The sequence below is a fragment of the Bos grunniens genome, chromosome 6 (genome assembly GCF_055505025.1).
Source record: "Bos grunniens cultivar Pamir isolate PY7600 chromosome 6, Bosgru_T2T1.0, whole genome shotgun sequence".
NCBI classification, from domain to species: Eukaryota; Metazoa; Chordata; class Mammalia; order Artiodactyla; family Bovidae; genus Bos; species Bos grunniens.
In genome coordinates, this window is record NC_141170.1 from 64,315,807 (window position 1) to 64,336,007 (window position 20,201).

Genomic DNA, 20,201 nt, shown 5'->3' on the forward strand with positions numbered 1-20,201 from the left:
GTTGTTGTTGTTGTTGTTGTTTTTAACAATTTTTTGTACTTTCAAAACATTTGTTAGATATTTCTTTTTTTTTTTTTTTTTCCGTTAAGTTGTAGGAATTTATTTTAAATAACCTACAGTTGATTAAAAGGGAATTCATGATAAAAATAGAAGATACTTGAGGAAAGATGTGGGAAATGGACTCTGCACACACGCTAAACTAACAATGCCTCTAAAACTAATGATTATAGCAAAAAATGTCTTCACATTAAAATTCTGCTTTTTATGTGTTTTTTTTCCATTTTTTACACAATTACAAAAGAAAAAATAAAAGCCCTAAAATCTTGATTATTTTTCCTTTTTTTTTTTTTTTTTGACCAAATACTCATTTTCCTCTAAATTTTTTACCTGTGGAACTTTTATACAATAAAATCTTTCAAGTGAAAGACTGGGGTTTTAAATGAAAAAGATGGGTATCTGAAAGGGCATAGAGAATGCTCAGAACAAAGAATGATGGGAAAATGGTTTCAGTCACTGATTATTTATTATCCTTAGACTCGCTCACCCCTCATCCCTCCCCAGCCCCAATCTACACGATCTTTAAGATCAAGAAAAAGGTTTAAATATTTTAAAATAATTAAAAAGAAATAAAAATTCACATTTAAAAAGGAACACTCAAGTCAGGAAATATTTTCCCATCATGCTTTTCTGTGAACAGGTGTCTGAACCAAAACACTGCCGATGTCACGACTGCTTCAAGTTTAATGAAAATTGATTCCCATGACAATAGATAGTGACAACTCTAACAGGTGCGTTGGGTTTTTGTTCTACTTAATTTTAAATTCCTGAAATGGGGGGAGGGGAGTTTAGGAATTCATTTCTATTAAAATATAGAAGTTATTGCAAAACCCTAACTGTAAAAACGCACCAATATAATCGGACTTCGTATACAGTAGCTAAGAGAATCCAAATGTTTCAGTGAAACAGTGAATTTGCCTGGCAGAACTCTGACAAATTCCCATCCACTTGACCCCTTGAAAATAAAAACAAAATTCAAAACAAATCATACAGCTAGAATTTTGATATCTGAAATATTTTTAAATAAGTTGTCCATAGGACAACTGGCTCAGCTCTCCCTTATAATATCTTTTCTCAAAGATGTTAGTTAAGACTTGCTGCCTCTTTCCCTCGGGTGTGAGGGCAAGTGAGGCTCACAGTTTATCCATCTTTCCCAAACCACACTGTTCCTTTTCACAGAACTCTTGCCCCTCAAGACTGGCTAGAACTCGTAGTCCTCGTCAGCCATGTCAATGGCCCAGGCAAACTTCTCCCGCTGGGTTTTGTTGTAAATTTTCTCAATGGGGACCCCCCACTTCTTGCACCAAGCCACGGTGACCCTTGGGTCCAAATAATTGAGTTTAGAGGTTCCCAAAGCAATCTGTTTATTCTCCTCTCGGTCTGTGGCCTGAACTTCGAGCTTCATCAGCTGTTCCTCCAGCCTCTGGACAGCCTTCTTCTTTGACTCTACAACCTTCTTGGTCTTTGCATCCTTCAGGACTTTAGCATCAGCCTTAGCACTTTTCAGGTCTCTCCGGGCATCTGCTAGCTGTTCCTTCTTCGCATCAATCTTAGACTGCAAGTTCATCATGGACTTCTCAAAGGTTTTTGGTGGAGCCCTCTGATGGTTACAAAGAATTGCAACAGCTCGGTTGGCACGGTTATAAGACAGTATCTTTGCTGGGATGTTCTCGTCAGGAGCTGTGAGTTCCTTTAGCTGCTGCTGTAGCGTGATGGAGGCGTTGTATGTATGGAACACCTTGGCTGTCAAGCCCTCCATGAGATCCTGAAGATGTTTATTTAGAATACCAGTATTGAGTCTATCAAAAAGATCATCCTCAGGCTGTTTGTTTTCCATAAATAGTTGTAAGTTCTTAAAAACTCGTTTCTCAACGGGGACTTTGTTATAGTATCTGATTGAGTCCTTTCCCAGGAAGTCAAACTCCACCACATATTCCTGACCATCCAACTCTGGGTGCAGATTGATGTGCTCCACACGAAGCGAGCAGCAATCTACAGTGTCCGCTGTTTCTCCTTCCTCCTTCTCATTGCCTGCTCGCAGAGCAAGCTTATCGATGAAGTACAGGGCTACAGCTCTCTGCCGGACTTTCATCTCTTTGGACTTCCAGTCTTCCCGATACTGGTTCCGGATCTTATCCACACACTTCTTCAGCCTCCGAGCAGTCTCATATTTCTGCCAGTCTTTCTCACCCTTGATTCGTGAGCTGGGGTTCAGCATGATGTATTTAATAGAACCTTGGATGTTCTCTGTCCAGGAGACTAGCCAAGTAACCTTGTTATCGTGTCGGACTTCTTTCCACTTATGACCTGGAGGAGGAGAAGGAACCTTGGCATCTTTGCTACAGTTGATGATTATATCCTCAGGCATGATTCGTCTCTTCAGCATGCCCATCTTGGGGTGGTTGCCGCGGCCACGGAAAAGCCCAGGAGGTTCTATCTTGAAGTTGGCGATCCTCTCTCTGTGGTTGTCCATAACACAAAAGCCATATTCTTTCAGTAATTTTTCATTCTCCTCTTTGATTTTCAGTTTCTCTTCCTTGCTCATCTGTTTCCGAGCTTCTGTCTGGGCTTTGAAATACTGGCTCATCTGGGTAAAATCACATTTGCTGAGGTTGGTGATAATATTCTTCTCTTCATTGGTCATTTCCTTTCTCCAGTCTTTAAAGAAATTTTTCCTAAATATTTCCTTAGTAGTATATTCATGGTCGAGCATTTTTGCAAAGAACGTAGCTACTTCTTCCGCTTTGGGGCTCAGCTTCATGACTTTACCATCATAGTAAAACTTGACATTCTCTGGAAGAGGTTCATATGGTGGAGCGAATACAGGACCTTTATGTTCTAGGAATTTCCATTTGATGCCTTCAGGATAGCGTTCTTCTTCCCACCATTTCCATTTCTGCTCCTCTTCCTTCTTCGGCTTCTTTTTCTTGCTATCTGGCTCAGGAACTTTTTTATCTTTATCTTTATCCTTATTCTTGGGTTTTTTCAATTTACCATCCTCTTCTTCCTCTAGTTTTCGTTTCTTCTCTTTCTTGATATCTTCTGTTTTAATTTTCTTAGGTTTATAATCAGCATCATCCTCATCCCGAGGTCTCTTTAATGGCTTTATATCCTCTTTAGGAGGAGCAAAATAGCCATCATCTTCAGGTTCATCTTTAATCCGTGGTGGACTAGAAAAGCCATTTTCCTTCTCCTTTTTTATTTTTGCATCCCCAGAAGCTTTAATCTTCTCTTCCTTTCGTTTTTCCTTGTCTCTGTCTTTGTGTTTGTCTTTATGCTTCTCTGAACTTCCATCTTTGTGTTTGGTCTTCTCCTTCTCTTTGTGTTTCTTTTCAGAATCTTTATGTTCACTGTTGCTGTGCTTGGACTTTTCTCGGTCTTTCTCCTTGTCCTTCTTGTGCTCTTTGTGCCGGTGTTCTCGATCTTTATGCTTATCTTTGTGTTTATGAGAATCATTCAGTCGGAAATCCGCCTCGATCTGGGAATCGTTGTGGAGATGGTCCCCACTCATGTCGGCCGGAGCGGCGAGGGGCGCCGAGAAGACGCAGACGGTCGCGGCCGGCCTGTGCGGGCGGACAGGAGACACCCGGAGGCTCCGGGAGGCGCGGGGAAAAGGTGGTGGGGCGGGCTTAAGACTACCGGAACCGCTGAGGCGGCGACAGCGGCAGCGAGGCTGACTGACTGCCGGGCGGGCGGCGAGAGCAGACCCCAGCAGTTGTGTAACAGCCTAAGTTCGCATTTCGGCATGTTAGATATTTCTAAAAATCATTTAAACCTTACTCAATTTTGTTGCACCAGATGGATTTAAATAAACAATTGAATTAAGAAATAAGGGAAGAAGAGAAGGAAACACATACTAATAAGCATTTTTTTATATACTCACTAATACAAAAACTGAAACTATATAATTGGTGAGATATAGCTATGTCAATATCATCTATGTATATATCTTACGAGTTTAAATTGCATGTGCCCTCCAGTGCTTTCTCTCCAGAGGTAGATAACAAGTAACTTGAATATAAGGACATAATGATTTTCCAAATTTTAAGATCCTTATAAAGTGACCTGCCGATAAGCAGGTTCTTGTGGCTTTGAAGTAAATGTGAACTTCCTTATATGCTGGTAAATGATAACAGGTTATATGTGCCATAATTGTGGTGATTGACAGCAGTATTCATGGATATAAAGTAAATATTGGTTTCCGATACTGACTCTATAATTCAATGTAAGTTATTTCTTCTTCTAACACCTCTGTTTCCTCACTTGCAAAACTGAATATTACCTGTCCCATGGTCTTACTGCAAGAAGATTAAATGTGAAAAATGTATGTGGGAGTGCTTGCCGTGTATTGGCTGACTACCAGGTATCCTCTACACATTATCTGGGACTGTTAGTATTCTTAGAAGCAAACCTGACTGTCTCCAACTGAAAATTACAGATTTCTCTATAGAACCAATGAATTCAGGGAATCCACTGGGGATATGGTGAGAAAGTTGTCTAAATACCTCAAATCCTTTGATTCTTTTTGTCAAGACTGAGGAATGGAGGTAGGTATTAGACAACAACAGACAAGTGAGAAGTAGGGTATTTTGCTGGAGGATGCCTGGGTTTACAACAATCTGAAAGTGAATGTAGTGTTTTGTCCTCTTTGCCTCTGTCTAACACCCTGCATTTCTGAACTCCGACACTTGGTCGACTATAGTCTTCTGTTGGGATAGTATTTCCTTCTAGCCAGAAAGTGTTATTGGAGTAACATTTATGTTTAAAAATAAAGCAAATGAAATTTCATCCGATCTATGGCATGTCTAAGGGTATAAAAATTATTTACTGATTATAGGATTAAGTTGTTTGGAGAAATACAATAACTGTTTTTGCTAGTGCCAGAAGAATAGTTTCCAGACATAATTTGAGGAAGTAAAGATGGAGATAATGCTATCTAACATGGATCAAACTCAGTCCAAAATTCACTGCAATGCAAGTAAAATAGATAAGCAATCCTCAGGAAATATATAGTACAATTTTAAATTTAAATGGTACACATATGTTAGATGAAAGGTGGGGAATTATATAGTGAACAGCAGCACTACGGAGTAGCCATTCTTCTGAGAATACAAAGTCAGTGTTTCTGTATTTTGATCCTGAAATATCTAAGCCAAAATTATGTGTTAAATAACTAAACAACTTGTTAAAATACAATTTAGAAAATAGAAACATTTGTTATTTTCAATCTACTAAATATTTAATTCTGTGTGGCTGAAAATTGTATATATTCATTCAAAGCCATAACTTTAGCACATAGTAAAATGTTAATACATAGTAAACATTCAAAATATTTACTGAATGAATGAATGAAAGAGTATTACTAAAAGGCAAAATATCATCTAATAACTATGTTGACTCTAAGAATGGCATCTAAAAATTAAATTGATTGGGTACTCTCACTTATTAGGACAACTGATGAGACAACCATGCCTGTTATGGTTACATTACATGGTACAGGATACCATCATGTGTCTATGGAAACTATCAATAGGATCTGCAAGATAAAGGTAAATAAGCCTTTGGATTCTGCATATATGGATTTGAAATAATTCCTTTCTTGATATAAATTTTTTTATTTAGAGGTATTGAGAAACAATTTTTTTTTATTTAAATTTATTTTAATTAAAGACTAATTACTTTACAATATTGTATTGGTTTTGCCATACATCAACATGATAAACAATTATTTTAAAAACTTATCTAGTATTTTAGATGTCATTTTTCTTGGATGAAATATTAAGTATGTTATGACATGAAAAAAATATTTTTAGTATAGATGCTTGCTGTATATGTGAACATATGAAACTGTAAGGTTAGGTTGAAATCTTTTCCAGTATAAACACTTCAGAGTAATGATTATAAAACACCAAAACTGTACATTATAATCCTTTAGAAGAATCTTGACAAGATGCCATGTTAAAAATAATCACCTGATCTACTTAAAATCACAATACAAGGAGGGAAGTCTTACAAAGTCTTAACATCAGTGAATTATTTTTCATTATACCCAATAAATCTAATTTCATAAAAACATATGCTCATCAATGACTTAAAAGCTGAATTTGGCACAAACAGTGTGAAGCATATGGATTAAAATTCTGCTATGAGCTCTATAAAGCACTTCACATAACAAAGCATGGATCAATATGCTCTGAATGTTTAATTTTATTTCAGTAATATTTTTCTCACTGAGGGGTTTTACCACTTGTGAATTTTTTAAGGCAGCATGGACATGGTTTATTTCTTGATTGTAAGCATTCTCACTGAGGAAGGAGAATTTTTACCATCAATATTGGCACTCTGTTGGAACCTGATAATAACACATAAATTAAAAATTTCTTTTCTAAAACTGCCACAATTTTTAGATTAAGGCATAGACAGTGAGATACACTCACATGCACACATATATAACTTTATATTTACTATACCTCCATATTTACTATAATTTCTAATGTGTCATAAACACTCATTTTATTACTATTTTAATAGTGCTTTTTATTTCCATTTCTTGGCAATATCTTTTTTAAAGTGTTGAAAAATACTCTGTTTCTAAAAAAGGGATTAGACTTACTCTGTCAATTGGAGAAGGTACGTTTAAAGTAAAAACAATTCTGAAGGAAAATAATAAATGTTGACTGTTTAGTGGCAAAAAAGCAAAATGGCTGTCTGGGGAGGCCTTACAAATAACTGTGAAAAGAAGAGAAGTGAAAAGCAAAGGAGAAAAGGAAAGATATAAGCATCTGAATGCAGAGTTCCAAAGAATAGCAAGAAGAGGTAAGAAAGCCTTCCTCAGCGATCAATGTCAAGAAATCGAGGAAAACAACAGAATGGAAAAGACGAGATCTCTTCCATAAAATTAGAGATCCCAAGGGACCATTTCATGCAAAGATGGGCTCGATAAAGGACAGAAATGGTATGGAACTAACAGAAGCAGAAGATATTAAGAAGAGATGGCAAGAATACACAGAACTGTACAAAAAAGATCTTCACAACCCAGATAATAATGATGATGTGATCACTGACCTAGAGCCAGACATCCTAGAATGTGAAGTCAAGTGGACCTTAGAAAGCATCATTATGAACAAAGCTAGTGGAGGTGATGAAATTCAAGTTGAGCTATTTCAAGTCCTGAAAGATGATGCTGTGAAAGTGCTGCACTTAATATGCCAGCAAATCTGGAAAACTCAGCAGTGGCCACAGGACTGGAAAAGGTCAGTTTTCACTCCAATCCTAGAGAAAGGCAATGCCAAAGAATGCTCAAACTACTGCACAATTGCACTCATCTCACATGATAGTAAAGTAATACTCAAAATTCTCCAAGCCAGGCTTCAGCAATATGTGAACCGTGAAATTCCTGATGTTCAAGCTGGTTTTAGAAAAGGTAGAGGAACCAGAGATCAAATTGCCAACATCTGCTGGATCATGGAAAAAGCAAGAGAGTTCCAGAAAAACATCTGTTTCTGCTTTATTGACTATGCCAAAGCCTTTGACTGTGTGGATCACAATAAACTGTGGACAATTCTGCAAGAGATGGGAATACCAGACCACCTGACCTACCTCTTGAGAAATCTGTATGCAGGTCAGGAAGCAACAGTTAGAACTGGACATGGAACAACAGACTGGTTCCAAATAGGAAAAGGAGTACGTCAAGGCTGTATACTGTCACCCTGCTTATTTAACATATGCAGAGTACATCTTGAGAAATGCTGGACTGGAAGAAACACAAACTGGAATCAAGATTGCCGGGAGAAATATCAATAACCTCAGATATGAAGATGGCACCACCCTTATGGAAGAAAGTGAAGAGTAATTAAAAAGCCTCTTGATGAAAGTGAAAGTGGAGAGTGAAAAAGTTGGCTTAAAGCTCAACATTCACAAAACGAAGATCATGGCATCTGGTCCCATCACTTCATGGGAAATAGATGGGAAAACAGTGGAAACAGTTGCTGGCTTTATTTTTCTGGGCTCCAAAATCACTAGAGATGGTGACTGCAGCCATGAAATTAAAAGACTCTTACTCCTTGGAAGGAAAGTTATGACCAATCTAGATAGCATATTGAAAAGCAGAGACATTACTTTGCCAGCAAAGGTCCATCTAGTCAAGGCTATGGTTTTTCCAGTGGTCATGGATGGATGTGAGAGTTGGACTGTGAAGAAGGCTGAGCACTGGAGAATTGATGCTTTTGAACTGTGGTGTTGGAGAAGACTCTTGAGAGTCCCTTGGACTGCAAGGAGATCCAACTCGTCCATTCTGAAGGAGATCAGCCCTGGGATTTCTTTGGAAGGAATGATGCTAAAGCTGAAACTCCAGTACTTTGGCCACCTCATGCGAAGAGTTGACTCATTGGAAAAGACTCTGATGCTGGGAGGGATTGGGGGCAGGAGGAGAAGGGGACGACAGAGGATGAGATGGTTGGGTGGCATCACTGACTCGATGGACGGGAGTCTGGGTGAACTCCCGGAGTTGGTGATGGACAGGGAGGCCTGGCGTGCTGTGATTCATAGGGTCGCAAAGAGTTGGACACGACTGAGCGACTGAACTGAACTTAGTGGCTTCAGTTAGGCTACCCTTGCCACATTAAAAGTCAATCTCTTGCTTCTTTTCAATATTAGCTTGTTGATTCTAAATATTAAAAAAAATGACATTTAGCTCTCACAATGACTAAAATCAGTTGTTTTTATATAATTTCTACCTGGAAATTAAGTTTTATAACTTTTATTATAAAATACTCAAAATAACTCGATTCCTGATTGCACTTTGCCAGAACTTCTATTCTTTCAATTCAATTTTTTCCTCAAATGTCTCTGTGTCTTCTGTGATATTTTTAGTTTGTGTAAATCCAAAAAAAAGTGAAGGAAAAAATGACTTTGATTATAACAAGTGTTGCCTATAAGATAGATCGAAATAATCAAATAGTAATGTCTTTAAGCCATTACTGTGCTCTTGTTACCAGCAAGTGTTATAAGTGTTCACATGAAGTGCTATGGAATTACTCCCTATACACAAAATGTCCTTTCATAAGGACAAGAGTTAGACTAGCATTGTTTAATGGAAATATAATGTAACCATATGCTATTTTAAATTTTCTATTAGTGACATTAGAAGATAACAAAGTGAAAGGATGCCCTATTTGCAAGCTAATATGAATAGATGGATGTATTATAGATAGATACATCTAGATCTGGATGTTTGTACATCTATACAGACACATACATGCACACACATATAAAGGCAAGTCCTAAATATATATTAACATGTATATATATTTAGTTTCAAGTAAAATATACAGGATAGTTGATCCTTGGGAAAAAGTACAGTATAAATTTAAATGGCAGTTTTAAATTGATAATTTTAAACTTATGTTTTAGGCATATCTATATCAAATATCTGGAGAAGGCAATGGCACCCCACTCCAGTACTTTTGCCTGGAAAATCCCATGGACGGAGGAGCCTGGTAGCCTGCAGTCCATGGGGTCGCTAAGAGTCGGACATGACTGAGTGACTTCACTTTCATGCGTTGGAGAAGGAAATGGCAACCCACTCCAGTGTTCTTGCCTGGAGAATCCTAGGGACGGGGGAGCCTGGTGGGCCACCGTCTTTGGGGTCGCACGGAGTCGGACACTACTGAAGCGACCTAGCAGCAGCAGCAGCATATCAAATATCTAGTGGGATAGGGAGAGAGAGAGGGTGGAGGTAGGGAAAGAAAGGAGGGTGAAGAGAGAGAGAAAAGTGAGAAAACTACATGTATACTCTGGGAGGAGACACAGCCTTGTGGATTAGATTAATAAACAGTTATTATTCATAGCTTGTGCCAATTTCCTCTTGTCCAAAGGACTGTTTGAATAAAGACATCACCTTCATATGCAGTGGATTTATTCTCAAAAAACATATCCCAGAGTTAAGAAAATTGAAATTATATAAGGTAGTTGTCATATCTTATGAATACGTTCAAGTTTCTGCATGGTTTAGGCTTTCTGAAGAAAGGGCATTAACAACCTGATTGAATGCAAATTGTGTACTAAAGCTAGTGATACTGCATCACTCTGCAGAGACTGAGAGAGTTACATCCCTGCAGCCAATTGCAATTTCATGGTAGTGAATCTACAGACTTTCCCCTTCACTCTCTGGATAAAATTTGTTTAAATTTCAAAGTTATCTGTTTATCTTTATTTTTGTCTCTCTCTACCCTCTTAAATTTTATTTTTTCCATTTCAATGAAATGAGATATCACTCAAGAAAGTAAATGGAATAACAGTTATAAAACAAGTTCCCATATATTTAGAACATATATTTGAGATGCAAAATTGCAATTATATTTTCCATTTAATCTTGAAAGTAACCATGTGAGGCAGATTATCGTATTCTACCAATTTTATAGATGATGAAATTGAGACACAGCTTTTAAGTACCTTTCTTCTTGTATCCAGATCTGTTTTGTATGACAGAATCAGCTTTGAAGTATAGTGAGTTAAATGTTCCTGTAATTTCTAATTATTTAGAAATCTTTCAATAAGGAACAATTTATACTTGTGTTCATTCACTTATTCAAAAAATTATCTGTGTGTCTATTCTTTTCCAGACACTAGGCTAGTGGATACAGTGGTGGCAAGTAGGAATGAGAAGCCAGAGATAAATAATGCATGATTTATACTTTTTAATTCCCACTTAATTGTGTTTTCAAAAATTATCCTTTATATTTAGAACTTTGCAATGCATTTCTTATTTTGAAGAATAATGCATATATTTACCACTAATAAGAAGTTTTCTTATTAGTGGTAAATATATTGTGATTTGTAAAAATGATAGTACCCTAAGTTCACAAAGCTCTCTCTCAGTGTTTTATAAAAGTAACTACTTTACAAAACATAAATGTCAGCTTTTGGACAGAAATTTATTTCCGTTCAGCTTTGTTGTGTTTAATTAGGAAACATTATAGAGCATGTTTATATTCCTTTTTGACATCAGAGTGTCATGATCACGAACTGACATGACATGTATTGCAAAACATTTTCATGTTGTGAGACATCGTCCAAAGCTTTGCATGGAGAATCATATTAAGAAAAGCAAAAGCTATTGAGCATATAAGTTCCCATGTACTTCTTCAAAAATTCACTCCAATGGGTTATTTTTTGTTTTGTAGGCTACTGGATTGGTTAAAGATATACTTTTTTAGCAAACATTTGTTAGAAGTCATAAATAATAACCTTTCCAATATAAAAGTATATAAATAAAATAGTAATTGGGGGAAACAGTCAATGTGACCCTCTAAATTTAGATTTTCTTATGAAACTTGACACTTTTTCTTATGAAACTTGAGGAGGCATGGCAACTCACTCCAGTATTCTTGCCTGGAGAATCCCATGAACAGAGGAGCCTCATGGGCTATATGGTCCATGGGAACGCAAAGAGTCAGACATGACTGAAGTGACTGAGCATAGCACAGCACACATGAAACCTGAAGTGAAATTCATGGTTACCGTCATATGTATTGCAAATCTTTGGTTGAAAATAATATAATGAATATTTTTTAAAATCGTAATGAATTGAAACAAATTGGATGACTTATCATTTTGACTTCTCTCTAAATGTAGCAAATATTCCCATCCATTGTTTTCTAAAGGTGCTTGAATAGAGATATTGAAGTTAAAATATCCCTTTTAATTATAAATAAGGGTAATGAAATTATTAGAGATATTAATATAAACATTAAGTACTTACTAAACCAAAAAGTTTATTTCCAAAAGTGGAAATATAAGAGAAAATAGCTTTATCTTTATATATTCCAAATGTAAAGTAAAACAAAACAATGCATATTCTCTAATCAAAAATATATGCAGAATACATCATGAGAAATGCTGGGCTGGAAGAAGCACAAGCTGGAATCAAGATTGCCGGGAGAAATATCAATAACCTCAGATATGCAGATGACACCACCCTTATGGCAGAAAGTGAAGAAATAGTAATTGGGGGAAATAATCAATGACTTAAATTTTATTTTTTCCATTTCAATGAAATGAGTTATCACTCAAGAAAGTAAATGGAACAATAGTTATAAAACAAGTTCCCATATATTTAGAACATATATTTGAGATGAAAAATTGCAATTATATTTTCCATTTAATTTTGAAAGTAATCAAGTCAGGCAGGTTATTGTATTCTACCAATTTTATAGATGATGAAATTGAGACACAGCTTTTAAGTACCTTTCTTCTTGTATCCAGATCTGTTTTGTATGACAGAATCAGCTTTGAGGAAATAAAAGCCTCTTGATGAAAGTGAAAGATGAGAGAGAAAAAGTTGGCTTAAAGCTCAACATTCAGAAAACTAAGATCATGGCATCTGGTCCCATCACTTCATGGCAAATAGATGGGGAAACAGTGGAAACAGTGTCAGACTTTATTTTTCTAGACTCCAAAATCACTGCATATGCTGATTGCAGCCATGAAATTAAAAGATGCTTACTCCTTGGAAGGAAAGTTATGACCAACCTAGATAGCATATTCAAAAGCAGAGACATTATTTTGCCAACAAAGGTCCGTCTAGTCAAGGCTATGGTTTTTCCAGTGGTCATGGATGGATGTGTGTTGGACTGTGAAGAAAGCTGAGCGCCGAAGAATTGATGCTTTTGAACTGTGATGTTGGAGAAGACTCTTGAGAGTCCCTTGGACTGCAAGGAGATCCAACCAGTCCATTCTAAGAGAGATCAGTCCTGGGTGCTCATTGGAAGGACTGATGCTAAAGCTGAAACTCCAATATTTTGGCCACCTGATGCAAAGAGTTGACTCAATGGAAAAGATCCTGATGCTGGGAGGGATTGGGGGCAGGAGGAGAAGGGGACGACAGAGGATGAGATGGCTGGATGGCATCACTGACTCCATGCACATGAGTTTGAGTAGACTCCGGGAGTTGGTGAGGGACAGGGAGGCCTGCCGTGCTGTGATTCATGGGGTCGCAAAGAGTCGGACGTGACTGAGTGATGAACTGATACTGATAAATTGCCTTAATACCATAGATTGTCTTTTTAAATAAACCTGCTTAGATTTACTAGTGAATATCTTTGACTTAATGTTTGGGCATTTCATATCTTATAACCCTATTGTAGCTGTAGGAAAACAGTGATATAGGTAATTTCTAGGATCATTGTTCATTTATGGTTTTTAGAAAAAAAAAATAAATCTCCTCTGACGTGAACCAAATGAAGCATCAAAATTAATATTGGTTTTTGTACTTTATTAAGTGTAATGATAAATGATAAATTATTTAGTATCAATGAACATGTCAGTAAAATTTCATTTATACTTGGAGAGTAGGTAAGATAAAAATCAGTTATTAAAGAGCAGAAAACATTTCATAGTGTCAGATTGTTCTGTAGATTGTAAAAGGATAAGGTTTATTTAAAGCCATATGCTTTCTTTATTCTTACTGCTTCATAAACTTAAAAAATTAAAAGCACTTATTTTAGAACTATGCAGTACAAAACACTGTTTTGAGGGTCTATAGATGAATGCCAAGAGGTTATCCCACAGTGAAAATAATTGGATGCCCCAGAGGTTAGCTTTTTTTTTTTTTCATCTTCTGTTTACTTATCTCATTCCTAGCTTTTCTATCTTATAAAATCCTCTTAAAAGTAAAAGTATTAGCATGGTGATTTTAAGGAAAAAAAAGTTAAGACTGAAAAAGAAGGCTGTGAAAACTGAGTAGGAAAATTCATTGTGATTATAACAAATTGCATAAAATTATCCTACTCTTTCTTTGGACTATGAGGCATTTTTTTAAGAAGAAAAATAAGTTACCAGAAGCATATAGCAATACTGCATATTATAGAGCACTTAAAACAACTTATATTGCATTCAAACTTGTAATTAAAGTGTTAAATATTCTCATGTGATTAAAGGTTATTAAAATGTGCATAGCATCAATTATCAAGTAAATTTTACTATTATAATCTTATTGGTAGGATGATGTTTTGGCTTCCAGTATGTAATCACCTGATTGTTCCATTTTACTTGAAAATAAGAAATAAAAGTTGTTCAAGTTTTATTATCATACAAGAAAAGTGACAGTATATATTCTTTGATGCAAGTAGTCCAGTCTCATTTTTAAAATGCTTGTAATGATTAAAGGCTTTCATAAGGCTTTCTCTATAAACGCACACACACACATACACACACACACACACACACACACAGACTGATAATTACCAAACAACTGAAGTACATTTAATGAATTCCTTCAATATAGAAAACAACCTAGACTCTACTGGTCCTTTACTCTGGATGTCATCTTTAAAATATAATTTTCATTTCTCTTTCTCCTACAGTCTGACTTGAAAATTTTATAGAGTGAGAACTGATAAAAACTAATGCAATGCTGTACTGGGACCCCATTAAAGAAGGTGAAAATGTTTATATCTGCATAAGCTTGCTTGGACTTTGCACAATTCCTGATTGATATGATGTACATAATGACCATTTGCTAAATGGGAGAATAAATGAAGATTTAATGTTTATACCTGCAAATGTCATAACATAATGGCCACAGAATCTAACTAAATGAAGGTTAAACTTGGCTGTACTACCTATTATGTGATCCTGAGCAAATTATTTTACCTTTGGCTAAATTTCAATATCAGAGAAATGGAGAAAATTATTATTGTGCCTACTTCAGGATTAGATGTTAGAGTATGAGTAAAATGCTTTCACCAATGCTTCTTGTATAATCAGCTAAGTGTATTTTTGTTTTTTCCTCTCTAATTTTAATCACAATTTGAAAACTATCAAAATAAATCTAAGTCAAAAATAAGAAGCATTTATTGGATAAATAACTATTGTTGAAATTTGAAAAAATAATATTGGCAAAAAGAAAGTGCTTCTGAATAATACCTAACAGCACATTTTCTGAATTGTGATTGCTTATTGCATGGCTTCCTAGATGGCGCTAGTGGTAAAGAACCTGCCTGCCAGTGCAGGAGACATAAAAGACATGGGTTTGATTCCTGGCTTGGGAAGATCCCTGGAGTAGGAAATGGAAACCCAACTTCAGTATTCTTGCCTGGAAAATTCCATGCCTGGAAAACTCCATGGACAGGGAGCCTAGCAGGCTACAGTCCACGGTGTTGCAGAGTCAGACATGACTGAATGACTGAGCACACAGCACAAAGAAAAGCACAGATGTTAAAAGCTTATGTGCTCTTGAATCATCATAAGTGAAGTTGCTCAGTCATGTCTGACTCTTTGCAACCCCATGGGCCTAATCCAAGCTCCTTCGTATATTAGTTTAATCAAGTTGGGTCTTAGTGTTCTATTCTCTGCACTAGAGATAATATCTTACTTACAATGTTGAATATTATATGTAAGAGTTTAAAAGAGTGTGATTACAAACTAAGATCAATTGCTAGCTTTTATTTGTTGAGCTATAATTTAGGAGATGGAAGTCTGATTTGTTGTCATCACTGTTCAGTTAGTAGGCTGAGTATTTGGAAGTACACAGAATTATCAAGAATAAAATGTAGAAGGAGAACAAAGATGAAACCTGGGAAATTCATTACGATTTAAATTTGATTTAAATTAATCACGGTTTTAATTTGATTAAAACTATAAGTTGAGACCACATTTGGACTTCAGACGTCATTAAATCATGAAAATAATTCTTACTATTACTTAAAAAGTTACATAAAAGAAGATAGATACAATTTAATAGTGTTTTTTTATAGACAATAGTTTTATAGTGGTTACTCCAGAAGATTAGCTATGACACATGAAGGGGTTCTGATTGTAATAACTGAAAGTAGGTACCCAATTTGAAAAAAACTCTTTAGAAGAAGACTTTTGATAGATGAGATATGGCTAACTCAGGAAAAGAAGAAATCAAAGATGACTGTCTATACATTTAATAGCCTGATGAGCTAGGAGTGTAACGATGATATTGACAGTGATGGGAACGCAGAAAAGACAGAGAAACTAATGAGCTTGGCTCTAGACTTGTTATGTTTTAAGTGTCAGCAGGAAGGTCAAGTAGAGATATCATGCAGATAACCAAAAATGAGGGCTTGGAGAGCAAATGGGATTAAATTTCCTTTTGTAGCTTATGTGTTACTTTCACCTTTTCAATTTTATTTCCCTTGGTGATTTGGCCATTTGATTTCTTTACTAGCATCCATCCTTTCTGCCTTTTTATTACTTCATATTATAAATATTATTTTTATTAGAAATATCTGACTACATTTCAAGTTGCCCTTTATTTCAGTAAAATTCCAATATTTTCTCATATTTCTTAGAAAACATTGAGGTTATTTTATTCATTTCCCTTAGTTTTATTTTGAAACACTTACTATGATACTGCTGCTGCTGCTAAGTTCCTTCAGTCGTGTCCGACTCTGTGCAACCCCATAGACGGCAGCCCACCAGGCTCCCCAGTCTCTGGGATTCTCCAGGCAAGAACACTGGAATGGGTTGCCATTTCCTTCTCCAATGCAGGAAAGTGAAAAGTGAAAGTTAAGTCGCTCAGTCGTGTCCGACCCTTAGCGACCCCATGGCCTGCAGCCTACCTGGCTCCTCCATCCATGGGATTTTCCAGGCAAGAGTACTGGAGTGGGGTGCCATTGCCTTCTCCGATTATACTGCTAATATTTAGGAAATATGTAAAGTCTGCAGGTACACACATACTACACACAAAACTACTAGTTCAGGAAAGTCTTTTCATCTTTAGTTATTTGTCAAGAACTTGTCTATATCATCTCTTGTGTTTTTGAAATAGTTTATTTTGGCTTGGACTGTAGCCCCTCAGGCTCCTTTATCCATGGCATTCTCTAGGCAGAAATACTGGAGTGGGTTGACATTTCCTTCTCCATATGAGTAGAGAATTTGCCAAAAAATTTGGTTGCATTAAATATTAAAAATCACCTAATGGATAATTATTTATAAGCTCTAGCAAAGTTTGCAGGGCAGGGAAAACCTGTTCATCTGTTCTTTTCAAAGTGTGAGAGAACTAACCAGATATGACATTTTCTAGGGCTTTAAGCCCCATTTGCTAGTTGGTCTTTTCCTTTCTCTAAGTTACTCAAATGGATTTCCAGATCTTTTCATCTTAGGGAACCTATCTTATCCAAGTTAAGTCATCCACTACTGTAACTTCCTGTTTGAAAATAAAAGTGTTTGTTCAGAAAAAGCTTATTTTTCTAATATTATATGTCATTTAGATACATACCATTTGTACAAACAGTTATTTCTTTTAATATCCACAGCCTTCCACACAAGCTACCACAAGATGTTAAACCATTTATACCATAAACCTACCAAAAACTTGATAAGAAAAATTTAGCTGAAACATTTTAGTGGAGGATTTCACCATAAAAATATTGATGATCTGACTTTGGCTTAAAAAAAAAAAATCCAGGTAATGATTTTTATCTTGAGGGGTGTTAGCTTATATCAGTTATGAAAGAGCTGCACTTAATATCAGTAAGATTCATCATGGCACCAGCTTTTCAAACTGATCTTTTGAGGGACTGATTTCAAAGAATAATGTAAGAAAGATTTTCACATAGATTCTGCATATACTTATATTTGTTCTATACTGAAATAATACTACTATGACCTGGCAATGGTTTTATATCTTTGTTCTCTGGTCAGACCCATTTCATTCTTGGAAGATATTAGATGTCAAATATCAGCTTTCATACAAGAAAAAATTTGGAGGTATAGATTACCCAGGATCCTTCTGAGGCTATATATAGCAGTGTAGAAGCCATTAGTCACCACCTGACTATAATATCATTTTAAACTTGGATATCCTGTGGGCTCTAGACATGTTAAAGATTCTTGAGAAGCTTTAAAGAAAAATAAACTCTGGTTTCAAAAAACTGTTAAAAAAATCAGGTAGTGACAGACATTTATAAGTGAACTGATTAGATAGTGGTATGGGTGGCACGTGTTTTCATTCATCAAAAGTAATCAAACTGCACATGCCAGGTATATGTATTTCATACCATGTAAACTATATTTTAATAAAAATAAAAAATATATTTACATTTTGACTCATTTGTCCCATCAAAGGAATTTTTAGTATGTTTTGTTCTTAGATTCGTTTTCTCTTAGCTCTTAAAGTAATTTCTGCATTTGCATTGAATAGATTGACCTGATAAATATTACTATTTATATGATATGAAAATGATTACACCAAGAAGCTCTATATAAAAATGATAATCCAACAGTAAACCATGCCAAAACATAATATTTTGAAATTTTAGTTGAGAGTTTTTAATTTAGTTGTGAAATTTTAGAGAAATTTAGTTGAGAAATTTTCAACATTGAAATTTTTTAAAATGCTGTTAATATCTCAAGATTATTTATTAAGCTAACTCTGTAAGCAAGATATTCTGATGACTTTTCCTACTTGAATTATTTATTATTATTTATTGCTGTAAAATGCCTTTGAATATGATTACAAATGAGAACTCAATTAGACAACATTCAGAAAGCATGTATATACCAGTTTTCTGTATTTGATCATATTAGTGTTAGTACTAGTTATAAACAAAATATAATTTATGTTTAATAATATAAGATCCATAAACAGAATGTGTTTAGTCACTCAGTCATGTCCGATTCTTTGCGATCCCATGGACTGTAGCCTGCCGGGCTCCTCTGTCCATAGGGATTTTCCAGGCAAGCATACTGGAATGGATTGCCATGCCCTCCTCCAGGGAATCTTCCCAACCCAGAGATCAAACCCAGGTCTCCCTCACTGCAGGCGGATTCTTTACTGTCTGAGCCACCATGGGATCAGACCTAGAAAAAAATGTTTTGGTTCAGAAGTCTAGAAATGTATTTGTTAAACATATTTATTAAGCATTTACTATATGACAGGTACTTTTTTAAGCACTGGCAATCTGATAGTTGACAACAACAACAAAAAAAATTGGCATAATAAATCTTACATTGATGCAGAAATAAAAATATGTCTTGGTTATGATTCAGTTGACATGGATGGTAAATATCATGTATGTTAGTTGCTCAGTCATGTTCGACCATTTGCAATCCCACAGACTTTAGCTCGCCAGGCTCCTCTATCCATGGGATTCTCCAGGCAAGAATACTGGAGTGGCTTGCCATTCCTTTCTCCAGAGGATCTTCCCAACCCAGGGATCAAACCCTGGTCTCCTGCATTGCAGGCAGATTCGTTACTGTTTGAGACACAGGAAAGTCCTGGTATATATTACATGTAGTTTTATTTCCTAATGTTAAATCCTTTGTCTCTGAAGGTGCCACATAAGGGAATATGATCTGAAACCATGTCCTAAGATATATACCACACACATACATGAACAAATAGCACACATGAAGGAAATTCTCAAGTGTGATGAACAACCTGGTGACCCTGTAAAGAAGAGCATAACAAATGACTAATAGCAAAAACATATCATGGAGTTGCTCTTGAAAAAGGTGAGAGAAGACATGACAGGAACAGTTTGAGTAATACAGAGAAATAACCTCGTAGCCTTTCAGTATCCAGCTAATGGACACCACTAGGAACCTTAAGCAGAGACTATGTCTCTACTAATAGGTCCCTCTGTGACTACATACAGCACACATTTTGGCGAGTGAGGAATAGAGAGGAGTCACTTAGCTCCTCTCTCTACACATCCTGCAGAGCTTCCTTGGTCCAACATTTTCAAACCTTTCTTTTATACTTCTAGATATTGCTTTTCCTTGGGGAGAAAAGTACATCAGAACATAAAAAGTTACTATAGTTGTTTGAAATTGTTTTTTTGGGGGAAGAATAAGCCAATAATTTGATAGAGGGCGGATGATCACAATATTTGTGGGAAGAGAATATTCCATCCAGTATCTAACACTATACAGGATTTTAAGAATGCAAAATGATCTTTGAGTTATAGGTAAAAAGGAAAATTAAAAAAGCATAAATAATAAAATGGATCCAACAGAGTTTATGCAAATATTTGGCTAACATTGCACAATCATTGCCCAAACCTGAAATGATATTCACAGGTCAAGAGGGCAACTGTCAAAGTTAAATATTTTCTATTCCCCCTTCTTGTTTCAGTATCTTGTGTGGCCTTCAAGGTAAATATGTAGATGTA

General features: G+C 35.9%; 1 long non-coding RNA gene and 1 pseudogene across 2 annotated transcripts in view; one reads left to right on the forward strand and one right to left on the reverse strand.

Moving 5' to 3' along the window:
* The window catches only part of LOC147370835 (uncharacterized), a 133,044-nt gene that overhangs the window by 66,148 nt on the left and 46,695 nt on the right, over nt 1-20,201 (forward strand). The gene's annotated exons all lie outside the window — the stretch shown is intronic.
* Nucleotides 61-3,820, reverse strand: LOC147370836 (DNA topoisomerase 1 pseudogene; annotated as a pseudogene). Its single transcript, XR_015166186.1, has one exon. The product of XR_015166186.1 is annotated as a DNA topoisomerase 1 pseudogene (transcript).